General features: G+C 51.0%; 1 protein-coding gene across 6 annotated transcripts in view; it reads left to right on the plus strand.

The window, feature by feature from the left end:
• mark4b (MAP/microtubule affinity-regulating kinase 4b) overlaps positions 1 to 22,110 on the plus strand; it is a 242,384-nt gene that overhangs the window by 188,123 nt on the left and 32,151 nt on the right. The window lies entirely within an intron of this gene.

A 22,110-nucleotide genomic window follows, 5' to 3' on the forward strand; every position in this document is an offset into this window, starting at 1 on the left:
CTCTCTCTCCCCTGTTTGTGTGTGTCTCTCTCTCCCCTGTTTGTGTGTGTGTGTCTCTCTCTCTCCCCTGTTTGTGTGTGTGTGTCTCTCTCTCCCCTATTTGTGTTTGTGTGTCTCTCTCTCCCCCGTTTGTGTGTGTGTGTCTCTCTCTCCCCTGTTTGTGTGTGTGTGTGTGTCTCTCTCTCTCCCCTGTTTGTGTGTATGTGTGTCTCTCTCTCCCCTGTTTGTGTGTGTGTGTCTCTCTCTCCCCTGTTTGTGTGTGTGTGTCACTCTCTCCCCTGTTTGTGTGTGTGTGTCTCTCTCTCTCTCCCCTGTGTGTTTGTGTGTGTGTGTGTCTCTGTCTCTCCCCGTTTGTGTGTGTCTCTCTCTCCCCTGTTTGTGTGTGTCTCTCTCTCCCCTGTTTGTGTGTGTGTGGCTCTCTCTCCCCTGTTTGTGTGTGTGTGTCTCTCTCTCCCCTATTTGTGTTTGTGTGTCTCTCTCTCCCCCGTTTGTGTGTGTCTCTCTCCCCTGTTTGTGTGTTTTCTCTCTCCCCTGTTTGTGTGTGTGTGTGTGTGTGTCTCTCTCTCTCTGTTTGTGTGTGTCTCTCTCTCCCCCCTGTTTGTGTGTGTCTCTCTCTCCCGTTTTTGTGTGTGTGTGTCCCTCTCTCCCCTGTTTGTGTGTGTTTGTGTGTCTCTCTCTCTCCCCTGTTTGTGTGTGTCTCTCTCTCCTCTGTGTGTCTCTCCCTCTCCCCTGTTTGTGTGTGTGTGTGTCTCTCTCTCTCCCCTGTTTGTGTGTGTGTCTCTCTCCCCTGTTTGTGTGTGTCTCTCTCTCCCCTGTTTGTGTGTGTGTCTCTCTCTCTCCCCTGTTTGTGTGTGTGTGTCTCTCTCTCCCCTATTTGTGTTTGTGTCTCTCTCTATCCCCCGTTTGTGTGTGTCTCTCTCCCCTGTTTGTGTGTGTTTCTCTCTCTCCCCTGTTTGTGTGTGTGTGTGTGTGTGTGTCTCTCTCTCCCCTGTTTGTGTGTATGTGTGTCTCTCTCTCTCTCCCCTGTTTGTGTGTGTCTCTCTCTCCCCTGTTTGTGTGTGGGTGTCTCTCTCTCTCTCTCCCCTATTTGTGTGTGTGTATCTCTCTCTCCCCTGTTTGTGTGTGTCTCTCTCTCTCTTCCCTGATTGGGTGTGCGTCTCTCTCTCTCCCCTATTTGTGTCTGTGTGTCTCTGGCTCCCCTGTTTGTGTGTGTCTCTCGCTCCCCTGTTTGTGTGTGTCTCTCCATCTTCCCTGTTTGTGTGTGTGTCTCTCTCTCCCCGTTTGTGTGTGTGTCTCTCTCTCCCCTGTTTGTGTGTCTCTCTCTCCCCTGTTTGTGTGTGTGTGTCTCTCTCTCTCCTGTTTGTGTGTGTGTGTGTCTCTCTCTCTCCCCTGTTTGTGTGTGTGTGTGTGTGTCTCTGTCTCTCCCCTGTTTGTGTGTGTCTCTCTCTCCCCTGTTTGTGTGTGTCTCTCTCCCCCCTGTTTGTGTGTGTGTGTCTCTCTCTCTCCCCTGTTTGTGTGTGTGTGTCTCTCTCTCCCCTATTTGTGTTTGTGTGTCTCTCTCTCCCCCGTTTGTGTGTGTGTGTGTCTCTCTCTCCCCTGTTTGTGTGTGTGTGTGTCTCTCTCTCTCCCCTGTTTGTGTGTATGTGTGTCTCTCTCTCCCCTGTTTGTGTGTGTGTGTCTCTCTCTCCCCTGTTTGTGTGTGTGTGTGTCTCTCTCTCTCCTGTTTGTGTGTATGTGTGTCTCTCTCTCCCCTGTTTGTGTGTGGGTGTCTCTCTCTCTCTCTCCCCTATTTGTGTGTGTGTGTCTCTCTCTCCCCTGTTTGTGTGTGTGTGTCTCTCTCTCCCCTGATTGTGTGTGTGTCTCTCACTCTCCCCTGTTTGTGTGTACGTCTCTCTCTCCCCTGTTTGTGTGTGTGTGTGTGTGTCTCTCTCACCCCTGTTTGTGTGTGTGTTTCCCTCTACCCTGTTTGTGTGTGTGTCTCTCTCTCTCCCCTTTTTGGGTGTGCGTCTCTCTCTCTCCCCTATTTGTGTCTGTGTGTCTCTCGCTCCCCTGTTTGTGTGTGTCTCTCCATCTTCCCTGTTTGTGTGTGTGTCTCTCTCTCCCCGTTTGTGTGTGTGTCTCTCTCTCCCCTGTTTGTGTGTCTCTCTCTCCCGTTTGTGTGTGTGTCTCCCTCTCTCCCCTGTTTGTGTGTGTGTCTCTCTCTCCTCTGTTTGAGTGTGTGTGTATGTCTCTCTCTCTCCCCTGTTTGTGTGTGTGTGTCTCTCTCTCCCCTGATTGTGTGTGTGTCTCTCTCTCCCCTGATTGTGTGTGTGTCTCTCACTCTCCCCTGTTTGTGTGTATGTCTCTCTCTCCCCTGTTTGTGTGTGTGTGTGTGTGTCTCTCTCACCCCTGTTTGTGTGTGTGTGTGCGTCTCTCTCCCGTTTGTGTGTGTGTGTGTCTCTCTCTCCCCTATTTGTGTGTGTGTGTCTCTCTCTCCCCTGTTTGTGTGTGTGTGTGTCTCTCTCTCTCCCCTGTTTGTGTGTGTGTGTGTGTCTCTGTCTCTCCCCGTTTGTGTGTGTCTCTCTCTCCCCTGTTTGTGTGTGTCTCTCTCTCCCCTGTTTGTGTGTGTGTGTCTCTCTCTCTCCCCTGTTTGTGTGTGTGTGTCTCTCTCTCCCCTATTTGTGTTTGTGTGTCTCTCTCTCCCCCGTTTGTGTGTGTCTCTCTCCCCTGTTTGTGTGTTTTCTCTCTCCCCTGTTTGTGTGTGTGTGTCTCTCTCTCTCCCCTGTTTGTGTGTGTGTGTGTGTCTCTCTCTCCCCTGTTTGTGTGTATGTGTGTCTCTCTCTCCCCTGTTTGTGTGTGTGTCTCTCTCTCCCCTGTTTGTGTGTGTCTCTCTCCCCTGTCTGTGTGTGTGTCTCACTCTCTCCCCTGTTTGTGTGTGTGTGTGTGTGTCTCTCTCCCCTGTTTGTGTGTTTTCTCTCTCCCCTGTTTGTGTGTGTGTGTCTCTCTCTCTCCCCTGTTTGTGTGTGTGTGTGTGTCTCTCTCTCCCCTGTTTGTGTGTGTCTCTCTCCCCTGTCTGTGTGTGTGTCTCACTCTCTCCCCTGTTTGTGTGTCTCTCTCTCCCCTGTCTGTGTGTGTGTCTCACTCTCTCCCCAGTTTGTGTGTTTGTGTGTGTGTGTCTCTCTCTCTCTGTTTGTGTGTGTGTGTCTCTCTCCCCCCTGTTTGTGTGTGTCTCTCTCTCCCGTTTTTGTGTGTGTGTGTCTCTCTCTCCCCTGTTTGTGTGTGTGTGTCTCTCTCTCCCCCCTGTTTGTGTGTGTTTCTCTCTCCCGTTTTTGTGTGTGTGTGTCTCTCTCTCCCCTGTTTGTGTGTGTGTGTCTCTCTCTCCTCTGTTTGTGTGTGTGTGTGTGTGTGTCTCTCCCCCCTGTTTGTGTGTGTCTCGCTCTCCCCTGTTTGTGTGTGTGTGTCTCTCTCTCTCCTGTTTGTGTGTGTGTGTCTCTCTCTCTCTCCACTGTTTGTGTGTGTGTGTGTGTGTCTCTGTCTCTCCCCTGTTTGTGTGTGTCTCTCTCTCCCCTGTTTGTGTGTGTCTCTCTCTCCCTTGTTTGTGTGTGTCTCTCTCTCCCCTGTTTGTGTGTGTGTCTCTCTCCCCTGTTTGTGTGTGTGTGTGTCTCTCTCTCCCCTGTTTGTGTGTGTGTGTCTCTCTCTCCCCTGTTTGTGTGTGTGTGTCTCTCTCTCCCCTATTTGTGTTTGTGTGTCTCTCTCTCCCCCATTTCTTTGTGTCTCTCTCCCCTGTTTGTGTGTGTTTCTCTCTCTCCCCTGTTTGTGTGTGTGTGTGTCTCTCTCTCCCCTGTTTGTGTGTGTGTGTGTGTCTCTCTCTCTCCTGTTTGTGTGTATGTGTGTCTCTCTCTCCCCTGTTTGTGTGTGGGTGTCTCTCTCTCTCTCTCCCCTATTTGTGTGTGTGTGTCTCGCTCCCCTGTTTGTGTGTGTGTTTCCCTCTACCCTGTTTGTGTGTGTGTCTCTCTCTCTCCCCTTTTTGGGTGTGCGTCTCTCTCTCTCCCCTATTTGTGTCTGTGTGTCTCTCGCTCCCCTGTTTGTGTGTGTCTCTCCATCTTCCCTGTTTGTGTGTGTGTCTCTCTCTCCCCGTTTGTGTGTGTGTCTCTCTCTCCCCTGTTTGTGTGTCTCTCTCTCCCCTGTTTGTGTGTGTGTGTCTCCCTCTCTCCCCTGTTTGTGTGTCTCTCTCTACCATGTTTGTGTGTGTGTGTCTCCCTCTCTCCCCTGTTTGTGTGTGGGTGTCTCTCTCTCTCTCTCCCCTGTTTGTGTGTGTGTGTCTCTCTCTCCCCTGATTGTGTGTGTGTCTCTCACTCTCCCCTGTTTGTGTGTGTGTCTCTCTCTCCTCTGTTTGAGTGTGTGTGTATGTCTCTCTCTCCCCTGTTTGTGTGTGTGTGTGCGTCTCTCTCTCCCCTGTTTGTGTGTGTGTGTCTCTCTCTCCCCTGTTTGTGTGTGTATGTCTCTGTCCCCTGTTTGTGTGTGTGTGTCTCTCTCTCTCTCCTCTGTTTGTGTGTGTGTGTGTGTGTCTCTCTCCCCCCTGTTTGTGTGTGTGTGTGTGTCTCTCTCTCCTCTGTTTGTGTGTGTGTGTGTGTCTCTCTCCCCCCTGTTTGTGTGTGTATGTCTCTCTCCCCTGTTTGTGTGTGTATGTCTCACGCTCTCCTCTGTTTGTGTGTGTGTGTCTCTCTCTCCCCTGTTTGTGTGTGTGTGTCTCTCTCTCTCTCCTCTGTTTGTGTGTGTGTGTGTGTCTCTCTCCCTCCTGTTTGTGTGTGTGTGTGTCTCTCTCTCTCCTCTGTTTGTGTGTGTGTGTGTGTCTCTCTCCCCCCTGTTTGTGTGTGTCTCTCTCTCTCCCCTTTTTGTGTGTGTGTGTGTGTCTCTCTCTCTCCTCTGTGTGTGTGTGTGTGTGTGTGTGTGTGTGTCTCTCCCCCCTGTTTGTGTGTGTTTCTCTCTCCCGTTTTTGTGTGTGTGTGTCTCTCTCTCCCCTGTTTTGTGTGTGTGTCTCTCTCTCTCCCCTGTTTGTGTGTGTGTGTGTGTGTGTCTCTGTCTCTCCCCTGTTTGTGTGTGTCTCTCTCTCCCCTGTTTGTGTGTGTCTCTCTCTCCCCTATTTGTGTGTGTGTGTCTCTCTCTCTCCCCTGTTTGTGTGTGTGTGTCTCTCTCTCCCCTATTTGTGTTTGTGTGTCTCTCTCTCCCCCGTTTGTGTGTGCGTGTGTCTCTCTCTCCCCTGTTTGTGTGTGTGTGTGTGTCTCTCTCTCTCCCCTGTTTGTGTGTATGTGTGTCTCTCTCTCCCCTGTTTGTGTGTGTGTGTCTCTCTCTCCCCTGTTTGTGTGTGTGTGTGTCTCTCTCTCCCCTATTTGTGTGTGTGTGTCTCTCTCTCCCCTGTTTGTGTGTGTGTGTCTCTCTCTCTCTCCCCTGTTTGTTTGTGTGTGTGTGTGTCTCTGTCTCTCCCCGTTTGTGTGTGTCTCTCTCTCCCCTGTTTGTGTGTGTCTCTCTCTCCCCTGTTTGTGTGTGTGTGTCTCTCTCTCTCCCCTGTTTGTGTGTGTGTGTCTCTCTCTCCCCTATTTGTGTTTGTGTGTCTCTCTCTCCCCCGTTTGTGTGTGTGTGTGTCTCTCTCTCCCCTGTTTGTGTGTGTGTCTCTCTCTCTCCCCTGTTTGTGTGTATGTGTGTCTCTCTCTCCCCTGTTTGTGTGTGTGTGTCTCTCTCTCCCCTGTTTGTGTGTGTGTGTGTCTCTCTCTCCCCTGTTTGTGTGTGTGTGTCTCTCTCTCTCTCCCCTGTTTGTGTGTGTGTGTCTCTCTCTCCCCTATTTGTGTTTGTGTGTCTCTCTCTCCCCCGTTTGTGTGTGTCTCTCTCCCCTGTTTGTGTGTTTTCTCTCTCCCCTGTTTGTGTGTGTGTGTGTGTGTGTGTGTGTCTCTCTCTCTGTTTGTGTGTGTCTCTCTCTCCCGCCTGTTTGTGTGTGTCTCTCTCTCCCGTTTTTGTGTGTGTGTGTCTCTCTCTCCCCTGTTTGTGTGTGTTTGTGTGTCTCTCTCTCTCCCCTGTTTGTGTGTGTCTCTCTCTCCCCTGTTTGTGTGTGTCTCTCTCTCCCCTGTTTGTGTGTGTGTGTGTCTCTCTCTCTCCCCTGTTTGTGTGTGTGTCTCTCTCCCCTCTTTGTGTGTGTCTCTCTCTCCCCTGTTTGTGTGTGTGTGTCTCTCTCTCTCCCCTGTTTGTGTGTGTGTGTCTCTCTCTCTCCCCTATTTGTGTTTGTGTCTCTCTCTCTCCCCCGTTTGTGTGTGTCTCTCTCCCCTGTTTGTGTGTGTGTGTGTTTCTCTCTCTCCCCTGTTTGTGTGTGTGTGTGTGTGTGTGTCTCTCTCTCCCCTGTTTGTGTGTATGTGTGTGTCTCTCTCTCTCTCCCCTGTTTGTGTGTGTCTCTCTCTCCCCTGTTTGTGTGTGGGTGTCTCTCTCTCTCTCTCTCCCCTATTAGTGTGTGTGTATCTCTCTCTCCCCTGTTTGTGTGTGTCTCTCTCTCTCCCCTGTTTGTGTGTGTGTTTCCCTCTACCCTGTTTGTGTGTGTCTCTCTCTCTCTTCCCTGTTTGGGTGTGCGTCTCTCTCTCTCCCCTATTTGTGTCTGTGTGTCTCTGGCTCCCCTGTTTGTGTGTGTCTCTCGCTCCCCTGTTTGTGTGTGTCTCTCTCTCCCCTGTTTGTGTGTGTCTCTCTCTCCCCTGTTTTTGTGTGTGTCTCTCTCCCCTGTTTGTGTGTGTGTGTGTCTCTCTCTCCCCTGTTTGTGTGTGTCTCTCTCTCCCCTGTTTGTGTGTGTGTGTCTCTCTCTCCCCTATTTGTGTTTGTGTGTCTCTCTCTCCCCCATTTCTTTGTGTCTCTCTCCCCTGTTTGTGTGTGTTTCTCTCTCTCCCCTGTTTGTGTGTGTGTGTGTCTCTCTTTCCCCTGTTTGTGTGTGTGTGTGTGTCTCTCTCTCTCCTGTTTGTGTGTATGTGTGTCTCTCTCTCCCCTGTTTGTGTGTGGGTGTCTCTCTCTCTCTCTCCCCTATTTGTGTGTGTGTGTCTCTCTCTCCCCTGTTTGTGTGTGTGTCTCTCTCTCCCCTGTTTGTGTGTGTGTTTCCCTCTACCCTGTTTGTGTGTGTGTCTCTCTCTCCCCTGTTTGTGTGTCTCTCTCTCCCCTGTTTGTGTGTCTCTCTCTCCCCTGTTTGTGTGTGTGTGTCTCCCTCTCTCCCCTGTTTGTGTGTCTCTCTCTACCATGTTTGTGTGTGTGTGTCTCCCTCTCTCCCCTGTTTGTGTGTGGGTGTCTCTCTCTCTCTCTCCCCTGTTTGTGTGTGTGTGTCTCTCTCTCCCCTGATTGTGTGTGTGTCTCTCACTCTCCCCTGTTTGTGTGTGTGTCTCTCACTCTCCCCTGTTTGTGTGTGTGTCTCTCTCTCCTCTGTTTGAGTGTGTGTGTGCGTCTCTCTCTCCCCTGTTTGTGTGTGTGCGTCTCTCTCTCCCCTGTTTGTGTGTGTATGTCTCTGTCCCCTGTTTGTGTGTGTGTGTCTCTCTCTCTCTCCTCTGTTTGTGTGTGTGTGTGTGTCTCTCTCCCCCCTGTTTGTGTGTGTGTGTGTGTCTCTCTCTCCTCTGTTTGTGTGTGTGTGTGTGTCTCTCTCCCCCCTGTTTGTGTGTGTATGTCTCTCTCCCCTGTTTGTGTGTGTATGTCTCACGCTCTCCTCTGTTTGTGTGTGTGTGTCTCTCTCTCCCCTGTTTGTGTGTGTGTGTCTCTCTCTCTCTCCTCTGTTTGTGTGTGTGTGTGTGTCTCTCTCCCTCCTGTTTGTGTGTGTGTGTGTCTCTCTCTCTCCTCTGTTTGTGTGTGTGTGTGTGTCTCTCTCCCCCCTGTTTGTGTGTGTCTCTCTCTCTCCCCTTTTTGTGTGTGTGTGTGTGTCTCTCTCTCTCCTCTGTGTGTGTGTGTGTGTGTGTGTGTGTGTGTCTCTCCCCCCTGTTTGTGTGTGTTTCTCTCTCCCGTTTTTGTGTGTGTGTGTCTCTCTCTCCCCTGTTTTGTGTGTGTGTCTCTGTCTCTCCCCTGTTTGTGTGTGTGTGTGTGTGTCTCTGTCTCTCCCCTGTTTGTGTGTGTCTCTCTCTCCCCTGTTTGTGTGTGTCTCTCTCTCCCCTATTTGTGTGTGTGTGTCTCTCTCTCTCCCCTGTTTGTGTGTGTGTGTCTCTCTCTCCCCTATTTGTGTTTGTGTGTCTCTCTCTCCCCCGTTTGTGTGTGTGTGTGTCTCTCTCTCCCCTGTTTGTGTGTGTGTGTGTCTCTCTCTCTCTCCCCTGTTTGTGTGTGTGTGTGTCTCTCTCTCCCCTGTTTGTGTGTGTGTGTCTCTCTCTCCCCTGTTTGTGTGTGTGTGTGTCTCTCTCTCCCCTATTTGTGTGTGAGTGTCTCTCTCTCCCCTGTTTGTGTGTGTGTGTCTCTCTCTCTCTCTCTTGTTTGTTTGTGTGTGTGTGTGTCTCTGTCTCTCCCCGTTTGTGTGTGTCTCTCTCTCCCCTGTTTGTGTGTGTCTCTCTCTCCCCTGTTTGTGTGTGTCTCTCTCTCCCCTGTTTGTGTGTGTGTGTCTCTCTCTCTCCCCTGTTTGTGTGTGTGTGTCTCTCTCTCCCCTATTTGTGTTTGTGTGTCTCTCTCTCCCCGTTTGTGTGTGTGTCTCTCTCTCCCCTGTTTGTGTGTCTCTCTCTCCCGTTTGTGTGTGTGTCTCCCTCTCTCCCCTGTTTGTGTGTGTGTCTCTCTCTCCTCTGTTTGAGTGTGTGTGTATGTCTCTCTCTCTCCCCTGTTTGTGTGTGTGTGTCTCTCTCTCCCCTGATTGTGTGTGTGTCTCTCACTCTCCCCTGTTTGTGTGTATGTCTCTCTCTCCCCTGTTTGTGTGTGTGTGTGTGTGTCTCTCTCACCCCTGTTTGTGTGTGTGTGTGCGTCTCTCTCCCCTGTTTGTGTGTGTGTGTGTCTCTCTCTCCCCTATTTGTGTGTGTGTCTCTCTCTCCCCTGTTTGTGTGTGTGTGTGTCTCTCTCTCTCCCCTGTTTGTGTGTGTGTGTGTGTCTCTGTCTCTCCCCGTTTGTGTGTGTCTCTCTCTCCCCTGTTTGTGTGTGTCTCTCTCTCCCCTGTTTGTGTGTGTGTGTCTCTCTCTCTCCCCTGTTTGTGTGTGTGTGTCTCTCTCTCCCCTATTTGTGTTTGTGTGTCTCTCTCTCCCCCGTTTGTGTGTGTCTCTCTCCCCTGTTTGTGTGTTTTCTCTCTCCCCTGTTTGTGTGTGTGTGTCTCTCTCTCTCCCCTGTTTGTGTGTGTGTGTGTGTCTCTCTCTCCCCTGTTTGTGTGTATGTGTGTCTCTCTCTCCCCTGTTTGTGTGTGTGTCTCTCTCTCCCCTGTTTGTGTGTGTCTCTCTCCCCTGTCTGTGTGTGTGTCTCACTCTCTCCCCTGTTTGTGTGTGTGTGTGTGTGTCTCTCTCCCCTGTTTGTGTGTTTTCTCTCTCCCCTGTTTGTGTGTGTGTGTCTCTCTCTCTCCCCTGTTTGTGTGTGTGTGTGTGTCTCTCTCTCCCCTGTTTGTGTGTGTCTCTCTCCCCTGTCTGTGTGTGTGTCTCACTCTCTCCCCTGTTTGTGTGTCTCTCTCTCCCCTGTCTGTGTGTGTGTCTCACTCTCTCCCCAGTTTGTGTGTTTGTGTGTGTGTGTCTCTCTCTCTCTGTTTGTGTGTGTGTGTCTCTCTCCCCCCTGTTTGTGTGTGTCTCTCTCTCCCGTTTTTGTGTGTGTGTGTCTCTCTCTCCCCTGTTTGTGTGTGTGTGTCTCTCTCTCCCCCCTGTTTGTGTGTGTTTCTCTCTCCCGTTTTTGTGTGTGTGTGTCTCTCTCTCCCCTGTTTGTGTGTGTGTGTCTCTCTCTCCTCTGTTTGTGTGTGTGTGTGTCTCTGTCTCTCCCCTGTTTGTGTGTGTCTCTCTCTCCCCTGTTTGTGTGTGTCTCTCTCTCCCTTGTTTGTGTGTGTCTCTCTCTCCCCTGTTTGTGTGTGTGTCTCTCTCCCCTGTTTGTGTGTGTGTGTGTCTCTCTCTCCCCTGTTTGTGTGTGTCTCTCTCTCCCCCATTTCTTTGTGTCTCTCTCCCCTGTTTGTGTGTGTTTCTCTCTCTCCCCTGTTTGTGTGTGTGTGTGTCTCTCTCTCCCCTGTTTGTGTGTGTGTGTGTGTCTCTCTCTCTCCTGTTTGTGTGTATGTGTGTCTCTCTCTCCCCTGTTTGTGTGTGGGTGTCTCTCTCTCTCTCTCCCCTATTTGTGTGTGTGTGTCTCGCTCCCCTGTTTGTGTGTGTGTTTCCCTCTACCCTGTTTGTGTGTGTGTCTCTCTCTCTCCCCTTTTTGGGTGTGCGTCTCTCTCTCTCCCCTATTTGTGTCTGTGTGTCTCTCGCTCCCCTGTTTGTGTGTGTCTCTCCATCTTCCCTGTTTGTGTGTGTGTCTCTCTCTCCCCGTTTGTGTGTGTGTCTCTCTCTCCCCTGTTTGTGTGTCTCTCTCTCCCCTGTTTGTGTGTGTGTGTCTCCCTCTCTCCCCTGTTTGTGTGTCTCTCTCTACCATGTTTGTGTGTGTGTGTCTCCCTCTCTCCCCTGTTTGTGTGTGGGTGTCTCTCTCTCTCTCTCCCCTGTTTGTGTGTGTGTGTCTCTCTCTCCCCTGATTGTGTGTGTGTCTCTCACTCTCCCCTGTTTGTGTGTGTGTCTCTCTCTCCTCTGTTTGAGTGTGTGTGTATGTCTCTCTCTCCCCTGTTTGTGTGTGTGTGTGCGTCTCTCTCTCCCCTGTTTGTGTGTGTGTGTCTCTCTCTCCCCTGTTTGTGTGTGTATGTCTCTGTCCCCTGTTTGTGTGTGTGTGTCTCTCTCTCTCTCCTCTGTTTGTGTGTGTGTGTGTGTCTCTCTCCCCCCTGTTTGTGTGTGTGTGTGTCTCTCTCTCTCCTCTGTTTGTGTGTGTGTGTGTGTCTCTCTCCCCCCTGTTTGTGTGTGTATGTCTCTCTCCCCTGTTTGTGTGTGTATGTCTCACGCTCTCCTCTGTTTGTGTGTGTGTGTCTCTCTCTCCCCTGTTTGTGTGTGTGTGTCTCTCTCTCTCTCCTCTGTTTGTGTGTGTGTGTGTGTCTCTCTCCCTCCTGTTTGTGTGTGTGTGTGTCTCTCTCTCTCCTCTGTTTGTGTGTGTGTGTGTGTCTCTCTCCCCCCTGTTTGTGTGTGTCTCTCTCTCTCCCCTTTTTGTGTGTGTGTGTGTGTCTCTCTCTCTCCTCTGTGTGTGTGTGTGTGTGTGTGTGTGTGTGTCTCTCCCCCCTGTTTGTGTGTGTTTCTCTCTCCCGTTTTTGTGTGTGTGTGTCTCTCTCTCCCCTGTTTTGTGTGTGTGTCTCTCTCTCTCCCCTGTTTGTGTGTGTGTGTGTGTGTGTCTCTGTCTCTCCCCTGTTTGTGTGTGTCTCTCTCTCCCCTGTTTGTGTGTGTCTCTCTCTCCCCTATTTGTGTGTGTGTGTCTCTCTCTCTCCCCTGTTTGTGTGTGTGTGTCTCTCTCTCCCCTATTTGTGTTTGTGTGTCTCTCTCTCCCCCGTTTGTGTGTGCGTGTGTCTCTCTCTCCCCTGTTTGTGTGTGTGTGTGTGTCTCTCTCTCTCCCCTGTTTGTGTGTATGTGTGTCTCTCTCTCCCCTGTTTGTGTGTGTGTGTCTCTCTCTCCCCTGTTTGTGTGTGTGTGTGTCTCTCTCTCCCCTATTTGTGTGTGTGTGTCTCTCTCTCCCCTGTTTGTGTGTGTGTGTCTCTCTCTCTCTCCCCTGTTTGTTTGTGTGTGTGTGTGTCTCTGTCTCTCCCCGTTTGTGTGTGTCTCTCTCTCCCCTGTTTGTGTGTGTCTCTCTCTCCCCTGTTTGTGTGTGTGTGTCTCTCTCTCTCCCCTGTTTGTGTGTGTGTGTCTCTCTCTCCCCTATTTGTGTTTGTGTGTCTCTCTCTCCCCCGTTTGTGTGTGTGTGTGTCTCTCTCTCCCCTGTTTGTGTGTGTGTCTCTCTCTCTCCCCTGTTTGTGTGTATGTGTGTCTCTCTCTCCCCTGTTTGTGTGTGTGTGTGTCTCTCTCTCCCCTGTTTGTGTGTGTGTGTGTCTCTCTCTCTCCCCTGTTTGTGTGTGTGTGTCTCTCTCTCCCCTATTTGTGTTTGTGTGTCTCTCTCTCCCCCGTTTGTGTGTGTCTCTCTCCCCTGTTTGTGTGTTTTCTCTCTCCCCTGTTTGTGTGTGTGTGTGTGTGTGTGTGTGTCTCTCTCTCTGTTTGTGTGTGTCTCTCTCTCCCGCCTGTTTGTGTGTGTCTCTCTCTCCCGTTTTTGTGTGTGTGTGTCTCTCTCTCCCCTGTTTGTGTGTGTTTGTGTGTCTCTCTCTCTCCCCTGTTTGTGTGTGTCTCTCTCTCCCCTGTTTGTGTGTGTCTCTCTCTCCCCTGTTTGTGTGTGTGTGTGTCTCTCTCTCTCCCCTGTTTGTGTGTGTGTCTCTCTCCCCTCTTTGTGTGTGTCTCTCTCTCCCCTGTTTGTGTGTGTGTGTCTCTCTCTCTCCCCTGTTTGTGTGTGTGTGTCTCTCTCTCTCCCCTATTTGTGTTTGTGTCTCTCTCTCTCCCCCGTTTGTGTGTGTCTCTCTCCCCTGTTTGTGTGTGTGTGTGTTTCTCTCTCTCCCCTGTTTGTGTGTGTGTGTGTGTGTGTGTCTCTCTCTCCCCTGTTTGTGTGTATGTGTGTGTCTCTCTCTCTCTCCCCTGTTTGTGTGTGTCTCTCTCTCCCCTGTTTGTGTGTGGGTGTCTCTCTCTCTCTCTCTCCCCTATTAGTGTGTGTGTATCTCTCTCTCCCCTGTTTGTGTGTGTCTCTCTCTCTCCCCTGTTTGTGTGTGTGTTTCCCTCTACCCTGTTTGTGTGTGTCTCTCTCTCTCTTCCCTGTTTGGGTGTGCGTCTCTCTCTCTCCCCTATTTGTGTCTGTGTGTCTCTGGCTCCCCTGTTTGTGTGTGTCTCTCGCTCCCCTGTTTGTGTGTGTCTCTCTCTCCCCTGTTTGTGTGTGTCTCTCTCTCCCCTGTTTTTGTGTGTGTCTCTCTCCCCTGTTTGTGTGTGTGTGTGTCTCTCTCTCCCCTGTTTGTGTGTGTCTCTCTCTCCCCTGTTTGTGTGTGTGTGTCTCTCTCTCCCCTATTTGTGTTTGTGTGTCTCTCTCTCCCCCATTTCTTTGTGTCTCTCTCCCCTGTTTGTGTGTGTTTCTCTCTCTCCCCTGTTTGTGTGTGTGTGTGTCTCTCTTTCCCCTGTTTGTGTGTGTGTGTGTGTCTCTCTCTCTCCTGTTTGTGTGTATGTGTGTCTCTCTCTCCCCTGTTTGTGTGTGGGTGTCTCTCTCTCTCTCTCCCCTATTTGTGTGTGTGTGTCTCTCTCTCCCCTGTTTGTGTGTGTGTCTCTCTCTCCCCAGTTTGTGTGTGTGTTTCCCTCTACCCTGTTTGTGTGTGTGTCTCTCTCTCTCCCCTTTTTGGGTGTGCGTCTCTCTCTCTCCCCTATTTGTGTCTGTGTGTCTCTCGCTCCCCTGTTTGTGTGTGTCTCTCCATCTTCCCTGTTTGTGTGTGTGTCTCTCTCTCCCCGTTTGTGTGTGTGTCTCTCTCTCCCCTGTTTGTGTGTCTCTCTCTCCCCTGTTTGTGTGTCTCTCTCTCCCCTGTTTGTGTGTGTGTGTCTCCCTCTCTCCCCTGTCTGTGTGTCTCTCTCTACCATGTTTGTGTGTGTGTGTCTCCCTCTCTCCCCTGTTTGTGTGTGGGTGTCTCTCTCTCTCTCTCCCCTGTTTGTGTGTGTGTGTCTCTCTCTCCCCTGATTGTGTGTGTGTCTCTCACTCTCCCCTGTTTGTGTGTGTGTCTCTCACTCTCCCCTGTTTGTGTGTGTGTCTCTCTCTCCTCTGTTTGAGTGTGTGTGTGCGTCTCTCTCTCCCCTGTTTGTGTGTGTGCGTCTCTCTCTCCCCTGTTTGTGTGTGTATGTCTCTGTCCCCTGTTTGTGTGTGTGTGTCTCTCTCTCTCTCCTCTGTTTGTGTGTGTGTGTGTGTCTCTCTCCCCCCTGTTTGTGTGTGTGTGTGTGTCTCTCTCTCCTCTGTTTGTGTGTGTGTGTGTGTCTCTCTCCCCCCTGTTTGTGTGTGTATGTCTCTCTCCCCTGTTTGTGTGTGTATGTCTCACGCTCTCCTCTGTTTGTGTGTGTGTGTCTCTCTCTCCCCTGTTTGTGTGTGTGTGTCTCTCTCTCTCTCCTCTGTTTGTGTGTGTGTGTGTGTCTCTCTCCCTCCTGTTTGTGTGTGTGTGTGTCTCTCTCTCTCCTCTGTTTGTGTGTGTGTGTGTGTCTCTCTCCCCCCTGTTTGTGTGTGTCTCTCTCTCTCCCCTTTTTGTGTGTGTGTGTGTGTCTCTCTCTCTCCTCTGTGTGTGTGTGTGTGTGTGTGTGTGTGTGTCTCTCCCCCCTGTTTGTGTGTGTTTCTCTCTCCCGTTTTTGTGTGTGTGTGTCTCTCTCTCCCCTGTTTTGTGTGTGTGTCTCTCTCTCTCCCCTGTTTGTGTGTGTGTGTGTGTGTCTCTGTCTCTCCCCTGTTTGTGTGTGTCTCTCTCTCCCCTGTTTGTGTGTGTCTCTCTCTCCCCTATTTGTGTGTGTGTGTCTCTCTCTCTCCCCTGTTTGTGTGTGTGTGTCTCTCTCTCCCCTATTTGTGTTTGTGTGTCTCTCTCTCCCCCGTTTGTGTGTGTGTGTGTCTCTCTCTCCCCTGTTTGTGTGTGTGTGTGTGTCTCTCTCTCTCCCCTGTTTGTGTGTGTGTGTGTCTCTCTCTCCCCTGTTTGTGTGTGTGTGTCTCTCTCTCCCCTGTTTGTGTGTGTGTGTGTCTCTCTCTCCCCTATTTGTGTGTGAGTGTCTCTCTCTCCCCTGTTTGTGTGTGTGTGTCTCTCTCTCTCTCTCTTGTTTGTTTGTGTGTGTGTGTGTCTCTGTCTCTCCCCGTTTGTGTGTGTCTCTCTCTCCCCTGTTTGTGTGTGTCTCTCTCTCCCCTGTTTGTGTGTGTCTCTCTCTCCCCTGTTTGTGTGTGTGTGTCTCTCTCTCTCCCCTGTTTGTGTGTGTGTGTCTCTCTCTCCCCTATTTGTGTTTGTGTGTCTCTCTCTCCCCCGTTTGTGTGTGTGTGTGTCTCTCTCTCCCCTGTTTGTGTGTGTGTCTCTCTCTCTCCCCTGTTTGTGTGTATGTGTGTCTCTCTCTCCCCTGTTTGTGTGTGTGTGTCTCTCTCTCCCCTGTTTGTGTGTGTGTGTGTCTCTCTCTCCCCTGTTTCTGTGTGTGTGTCTCTCTCTCTCTCCCCTGTTTGTGTGTGTGTGTCTCTCTCTCCCCTATTTGTGTTTGTGTGTCTCTCTCTCCCCCGTTTGTGTGTGTCTCTCTCCCCTGTTTGTGTGTTTTCTCTCTCCCCTGTTTGTGTGTGTGTGTGTGTGTGTGTCTCTCTCTCTGTTTGTGTGTGTCTCTCTCTCCCCCCTGTTTGTGTGTGTCTCTCTCTCCCGTTTTTGTGTGTGTGTGTCTCTCTCTCCCCTGTTTGTGTGTGTTTGTGTGTCTCTCTCTCTCCCCTGTTTGTGTGTGTCTCTCTCTCCCCTGTTTGTGTGTGTCTCTCTCTCCCCTGTTTGTGTGTGTGTGTGTCTCTCTCTCTCCCCTGTTTGTGTGTGTGTCTCTCTCCCCTCTTTGTGTGTGTCTCTCTCTCCCCTGTTTGTGTGTGTGTGTCTCTCTCTCTCCCCTGTTTGTGTGTGTGTGTCTCTCTCTTTCCCCTATTTGTGTTTGTGTCTCTCTCTCTCCCCCGTTTGTGTGTGTCTCTCTCCCCTGTTTGTGTGTGTGTGTGTTTCTCTCTCTCCCCTGTTTGTGTGTGTGTGTGTGTGTGTCTCTCTCTCTCTCCCCTGTTTGTGTGTGTCTCTCTCTCCCCTGTTTGTGTGTGGGTGTCTCTCTCTCTCTCTCTCCCCTATTTGTGTGTGTGTATCTCTCTCTCCCCTGTTTGTGTGTGTGTCTCTCTCTCCCCTGTTTGTGTGTGTGTTTCCCTCTACCCTGTTTGTGTGTGTCTCTCTCTCTCTTCCCTGTTTGGGTGTGCGTCTCTCTCTCTCCCCTATTTGTGTCTGTGTGTCTCTGGCTCCCCTGTTTGTGTGTGTCTCTCGCTCCCCTGTTTGTGTGTGTCTCTCCATCTTCCCTGTTTGTGTGTGTGTCTCTCTCTCCCCGTTTGTGTGTGTGTCTCTCTCTCCCCTGTTTGTGTGTCTCTCTCTCCCCTGTTTGTGTGTCTCTCTCACCCCTGTTTGTGTGTGTGTGTCTCTCTCTCCCCTGTTTGTGTGTGTGTGTCTCCCTCTCTCCGCTGTTTGTGTGTCTCTCTCTTCCCTGTTTGTGTGTGTGTGTCTCTCTCTCTCCCCTGTTTCTGTGTGTGTGTGTCTCTCTCTCTCCCCTATTTGTGTGTGTGTGTCTCACTCCCCTGTTTGTGTGTGTGTCTCTCTCTCCCCTGTTTGTGTCTGTGTCTCTCTCTCTCCTGTTTGTGTGTGTGTGTCTCCCTCTCTACCCTGTTTGTGTGTGTGTGTGTGTGTGTCTCTCTCTCCTGTTTGTGTATGTGTGTCTCCCTCTCTCCCCTGTTTGTGTGTCTCTCTCTTCCCTGTTTGTGTGTGTGTGTCTCTCTCTTCCCTGTTTGTGTGTGTGTGTCTCTCTCTCCCCTGTTTGTGTGTGTGTGTGTCTCTCTCTCTCCCCTGTTTGTGTGTGTGTGTGTGTGTGTGTGTCTCTGTCTCTCCCCTGTTTGTGTGTGTCTCTCTCTCCCCTGTTTGTGTGTGTGTGTCTCTCTCTCTCCCCTGTTTGTGTGTGTGTCTCTCTCCCCTGTTTGTGTGTGTGTGTGTCTCTCTCTCTCCCCTGTTTGTGTGTGTCTCTCTCTCCCCTGTTTGTGTGTGTGTCTCTCTCTCCCCTATTTGTGTTTGTGTGTCTCTCTCTCCCCCGTTTCTTTGTGTCTCTCTCCCTTGTTTGTGTGTGTTTCTCTCTCTCCCCTGTTTGTGTGTGTGTGTCTCTCTCTCTCCCCTGTTTGTGTGTGTCTCTCTCTCCCCTGTTTGTGTGTGTGTGTGTCTCTCTCCCCTGTTTGTGCGTGTGTGTGTCTCCCCTGTTTGTGTGTGGGTGTCTCTCTCTCTCTCTCCCCTATTTGTGTGTGTGTGTCTCTCTCTCCCCTGTTTGTGTGTGTGTCTCTCTCTCTCCCCTGTTTGTGTGTGTGTTTCCCTCTCCCCTGTTTGTGTGTGTGTCTCTCTCTCCCCTGTTTGTGTGTGTGTTTCCCTCTACCCTGTTTGTGTGTGTGTCTCTCTCTCTCCCCTTTTTGGGTGTGCGTCTCTCTCTCTCCCCTATTTGTGTCTGTGTGTCTCTCGCTCCCCTGTTTGTGTGTCTCTCCATCTTCCCTGTTTGTGTGTGTGTCTCTCTCTCCCCGTTTGTGTGTGTGTCTCTCTCTCCCCTGTTTGTGTGTCTCTCTCTCCCCTGTTTGTGTGTGTGTGTCTCCCTCTCTCCCCTGTTTGTGTGTCTCTCTCTACCATGTTTGTGTGTGTGTGTCTCCCTCTCTCCCCGTTTCTGTGTGTGTGTGTCTCTCTCTCCCCTGTTTGTGTGTGTGTCTCTCTCTCCTCTGTTTGTGTGTGTGTGTGTATGTCTCTCTCTCTCCCCTGTTTGTGTGTGTGTGTCTCTCTCTCCCCTGTTTGTGTGTGTGTCTCTCACTCTCCCCTGTTTGTGTGTATGTCTCTCTCTCCCCTGTTTGTGTGTGTGTGTGTGTGTCTCTCTCACCCCTGTTTGTGTGTGTGTGTGCGTCTCTCTCCCCTGTTTGTGTGTGTGTGTGTCTCTCTCTCCCCTATTTGTGTGTGTGTGTCTCTCTCTCCCCTGTTTGTGTGTGTGTGTCTCTCTCTCTCTCCCCTGTTTGTGTGTGTGTGTGTGTCTCTGTCTCTCCCCGTTTGTGTGTGTCTCTCTCTCCCCTGTTTGTGTGTGTCTCTCTCTCCCCTGTTTGTGTGTGTGTGTCTCTCTCTCTCCCCTGTTTGTGTGTGTGTCTCTCTCTCCCCTATTTGTGTTTGTGTGTCTCTCTCTCCCCCGTTTGTGTGTGTCTCTCTCCCCTGTTTGTGTGTTTTCTCTCTCCCCTGTTTGTGTGTGTGTGTCTCTCTCTCTCCCCTGTTTGTGTGTGTGTGTGTGTCTCTCTCTCCCCTGTTTGTGTGTATGTGTGTCTCTCTCTCCCCTGTTTGTGTGTGTGTCTCTCTCTCCCCTGTTTGTGTGTGTCTCTCTCCCCTGTCTGTGTGTGTGTCTCACTCTCTCCCCTGTTTGTGTGTGTGTGTCTCTCTCTCTCCTCTGTTTGTGTGTGTCTCGCTCTCCCCTGTTTGTGTGTGTGTGTCTCTCTCTCCCCTGTTTGTGTGTGTGTGTCTCTCTCTCCCCTGTTTGTGTGTGTGTGTGTCTCTCCCCCCTGTTTGTGTGTGTCTCGCTCTCCCCTGTTTGTGTGTGTGTGTCTCTCTCTCCCCTGTTTGTGTGTGTGTGTCTCTCTCTCTCTCCACTGTTTGTGTGTGTGTGTGTGTGTGTCTCTGTCTCTCCCCTGTTTGTGTGTGTCTCTCTCTCCCCTGTTTGTGTGTGTCTCTCTCTCCCCTGTTTGTGTGTGTCTCTCTCTCCCCTGTTTGTGTGTGTGTCTCTCTCCCCTGTTTGTGTGTGTGTCTCTCTCTCTCCCCTGTTTGTGTGTGTCTCTCTCTCCCCTATTTGTGTGTGTGTGTCTCTCTCTCCCCTATTTGTGTTTGTGTGTCTCTCTCTCCCCCATTTCTTTGTGTCTCTCTCCCCTGTTTGTGTGTGTTTCTCTCTCTCCCCTGTTTGTGTGTGTGTGTGTGTCTCTCTCTCCCCTGTTTGTGTGTGTGTGTGTGTCTCTCTCTCTCCTGTTTGTGTGTATGTGTGTCTCTCTCTCCCCTGTTTGTGTGTGGGTGTCTCTCTCTCTCTCTCCCCTATTTGTGTGTGTGTGTCTCTCTCTCCCCTGTTTGTGTGTGTGTCTCTCTCTCCCCTGTTTGTGTGTGTGTTTCCCTCTACCCTGTTTGTGTGTGTGTCTCTCTCTCTCCCCTTTTTGGGTGTGCGTCTCTCTCTCTCCCCTATTTGTGTCTGTGTGTCTCTCGCTCCCCTGTTTGTGTGTGTCTCTCCATCTTCCCTGTTTGTGTGTGTGTCTCTCTCTCCCCGTTTGTGTGTGTGTCTCTCTCTCCCCTGTTTGTGTGTCTCTCTCTCCCCTGTTTGTGTGTGTGTGTCTCCCTCTCTCCCCTGTTTGTGTGTCTCTCTCTACCATGTTTGTGTGTGTGTGTCTCCCTCTCTCCCCGTTTCTGTGTGTGTGTGTCTCTCTCTCCCCTGATTGTGTGTGTGTCTCTCACTCTCCCCTGTTTGTGTGTGTGTCTCTCCTCTGTTTGAGTGTGTGTGTATGTCTCTCTCTCCCCTGTTTGTGTGTGTGTGTGTGTGTCTCTCTCACCCCTGTTTGTGTGTGTGTGTGCGTCTCTCTCTCCCCTGTTTGTGTGTGTGTGTCTCTCTCTCCCCTGTTTGTGTGTGTATGTCTCTGTCCCCTGTTTGTGTGTGTGTGTCTCACGCTCTCCTCTGTTTGTGTGTGTGTGTCTCTCTCTCCCCTGTTTGTGTGTGTGTCTCTCTCTCTCTCCTCTGTTTGTGTGTGTGTGTGTGTGTCTCTCTCCCCCCTGTTTGTGTGTGTGTGTGTCTCTCTCTCTCCTCTGTTTGTGTGTGTGTGTGTGTCTCTCTCCCCCCTGTTTGTGTGTGTATGTCTCTCTCCCCTGTTTGTGTGTGTGTGTCTCACGCTCTCCTCTGTTTGTGTGTGTGTGTCTCTCTCTCCCCTGTTTGTGTGTGTGTCTCTCTCTCTCTCCTCTGTTTGTGTGTGTGTGTGTGTCTCTCTCCCCCCTGTTTGTGTGTGTGTGTGTCTCTCTCTCTCCTCTGTTTGTGTGTGTGTGTGTGTCTCTCTCCCCCCTGTTTGTGTGTGTCTCTCTCTCTCCCCTTTTTGTGTGTGTGTGTGTGTCTCTCTCTCTCCTCTGTGTGTGTGTGTGTGTGTGTGTGTGTGTGTCTCTTCCCCCTGTTTGTGTGTGTCTCTCTCTCCCCTGTTTGCGTGTGTGTCTCTCTCTCCCCTGTTTTGTGTGTGTGTCTCTCTCTCTCCCCTGTTTGTGTGTGTGTGTGTGTGTGTCTCTGTCTCTCCCCTGTTTGTGTGTGTCTCTCTCTCCCCTGTTTGTGTGTGTCTCTCTCTCCCCTGTTTGTGTGTGTGTGTCTCTCTCTCTCCCCTGTTTGTGTGTGTGTGTCTCTCTCTCCCCTATTTGTGTTTGTGTGTCTCTCTCTCCCCCGTTTGTGTGTGTCTCTCTCCCCTGTTTGTGTGTGTGTGTGTCTCTCTCTCCCCTGTTTGTGTGTGTGTGTCTCTCTCTCCCCTGTTTGTGTGTGTGTGTGTGTCTCTCTCTCTCCCCTGTTTGTGTGTGTGTGTGTCTCTCTCTCTCTCCCCTGTTTGTGTGTATGTGTGTCTCTATCTCCCCTGTTTGTGTGTGTGTTTCTCTCTCACCCCTGTTTGTGTGTGTGTGTCTCTCTCTCTCTCCCCTGTTTGTGTGTGTGTGTGTGTGTCTCTGTCTCTCCCCTGTTTGTGTGTGTCTCTCTCTCCCCTGTTTGTGTGTGTCTCTCTCTCCCCTGTTTGTGTGTGTGTGTCTCTCTCTCTCCCCTGTTTGTGTGTGTGTGTCTCTCTCTCCCCTATTTGTGTTTGTGTGTCTCTCTCTCCCCCGTTTGTGTGTGTGTGTGTCTCTCTCTCCCCTGTTTGTGTGTGTGTGTGTGTCTCTCTCTCTCCCCTGTTTGTGTGTATGTGTGTCTCTCTCTCCCCTGTTTGTGTGTGTGTGTCTCTCTCTCCCCTGTTTGTGTGTGTGTGTGTGTCTCTCTCTCCCCTATTTGTGTGTGTGTGTCTCTCTCTCCCCTGTTTGTGTGTGTGTGTGTCTCTCTTTCTCCCCTGTTTGTGTGTGTGTGTGTGTGTCTCTGTCTCTCCCCGTTTGTGTGTGTGTGTGTGTCTCTCTCTCCCCTGTTTGTGTGTGTCTCTCTCTCCCCTGTTTGTGTGTGTGTGTCTCTCTCTCTCCCCTGTTTGTGTGTGTGTGTCTCTCTCTCCCCTGTTTGTGTGTGTCTCTCTCTCCCCTGTTTGTGTGTGTGTCTCTCTCTCTCTCCCCTGTTTGTGTGTGTGTGTCTCTCTCTCCCCTATTTGTGTTTGTGTGTCTCTCTCTCCCCCGTTTGTGTGTGTCTCTCTCCCCTGTTTGTGTGTTTTCTCTCTCCCCTGTTTGTGTGTGTGTGTGTGTGTGTGTGTCTCTCTCTCTCTGTTTGTGTGTGTCTCTCTCTCCCCCCTGTTTGTGTGTGTCTCTCTCTCCCGTTTTTGTGTGTGTGTGTCTCTCTCTCCCCTGTTTGTGTGTGTTTGTGTGTGTCTCTCTCTCCCCTGTTTGTGTGTCTCTCTCTCTCCCCTGTTTGTGTGTGTGTGTGTCTCTCTCTCTCCCCTGTTTGTGTGTGTGTCTCTCTCCCCTGTTTGTGTGTGTGTGTGTCTCTCTCTCCACTGTTTGTGTGTGCGTCTCTCCCTCTCTCCCCTGTTTGTGTGTGTGTGACTCCCTCTCTCCCCTGTTACTGTGTGTGTGTCTCTCTCTCTCCCCTGTTTGTGTGTGTGTGTCTCCCTCTCTCCCCTGTTTGTGTGTCTCTCTCTTCCCTGTTTGTGTGTGTGTCTCTCTCCCCTGTTTGTGTGTGTGTGTGTCTCTCTCCCCTGTTTGTGTGTGTGTCTCTCTCTGCCCTGTTTGTGTGTGTCTCCCTCTCTCCCATGTTTGTGTGTGTGTGTCTCTCTCTCCCCTATTTGTGTGTGTGTGTCTCTCTTCCCTGTGTGTGTGTGTCTCTCTCTCTCTCCCCCTACTTGTGTGTGTGTGTGTGTCTCTCTCTCTCTCTTCTCTCTCTCTATCCTCGCATTGATTGAACATTTTAAGTAAATTGATAGCGTTCTGTAGGATGATCCTTTAATGCAAAGCCTCATAACATTCAGCTCCCTGGCCCAGCGGGTGCTGAGGGGTCAATGGTAGGCACCCATAACGAACGCTGCTGGCACAGGACAGGTTTACCCTGGGGTTGCCCCTGTTTTTATGTCCCAGCCCAAAGCTGAGCAGCACCATTCCAAACTGGGCCAACGTCA

Source organism: Carcharodon carcharias, chromosome 34, assembly GCF_017639515.1.
Source record: "Carcharodon carcharias isolate sCarCar2 chromosome 34, sCarCar2.pri, whole genome shotgun sequence".
Taxonomy (NCBI): Eukaryota; Metazoa; Chordata; class Chondrichthyes; order Lamniformes; family Lamnidae; genus Carcharodon; species Carcharodon carcharias.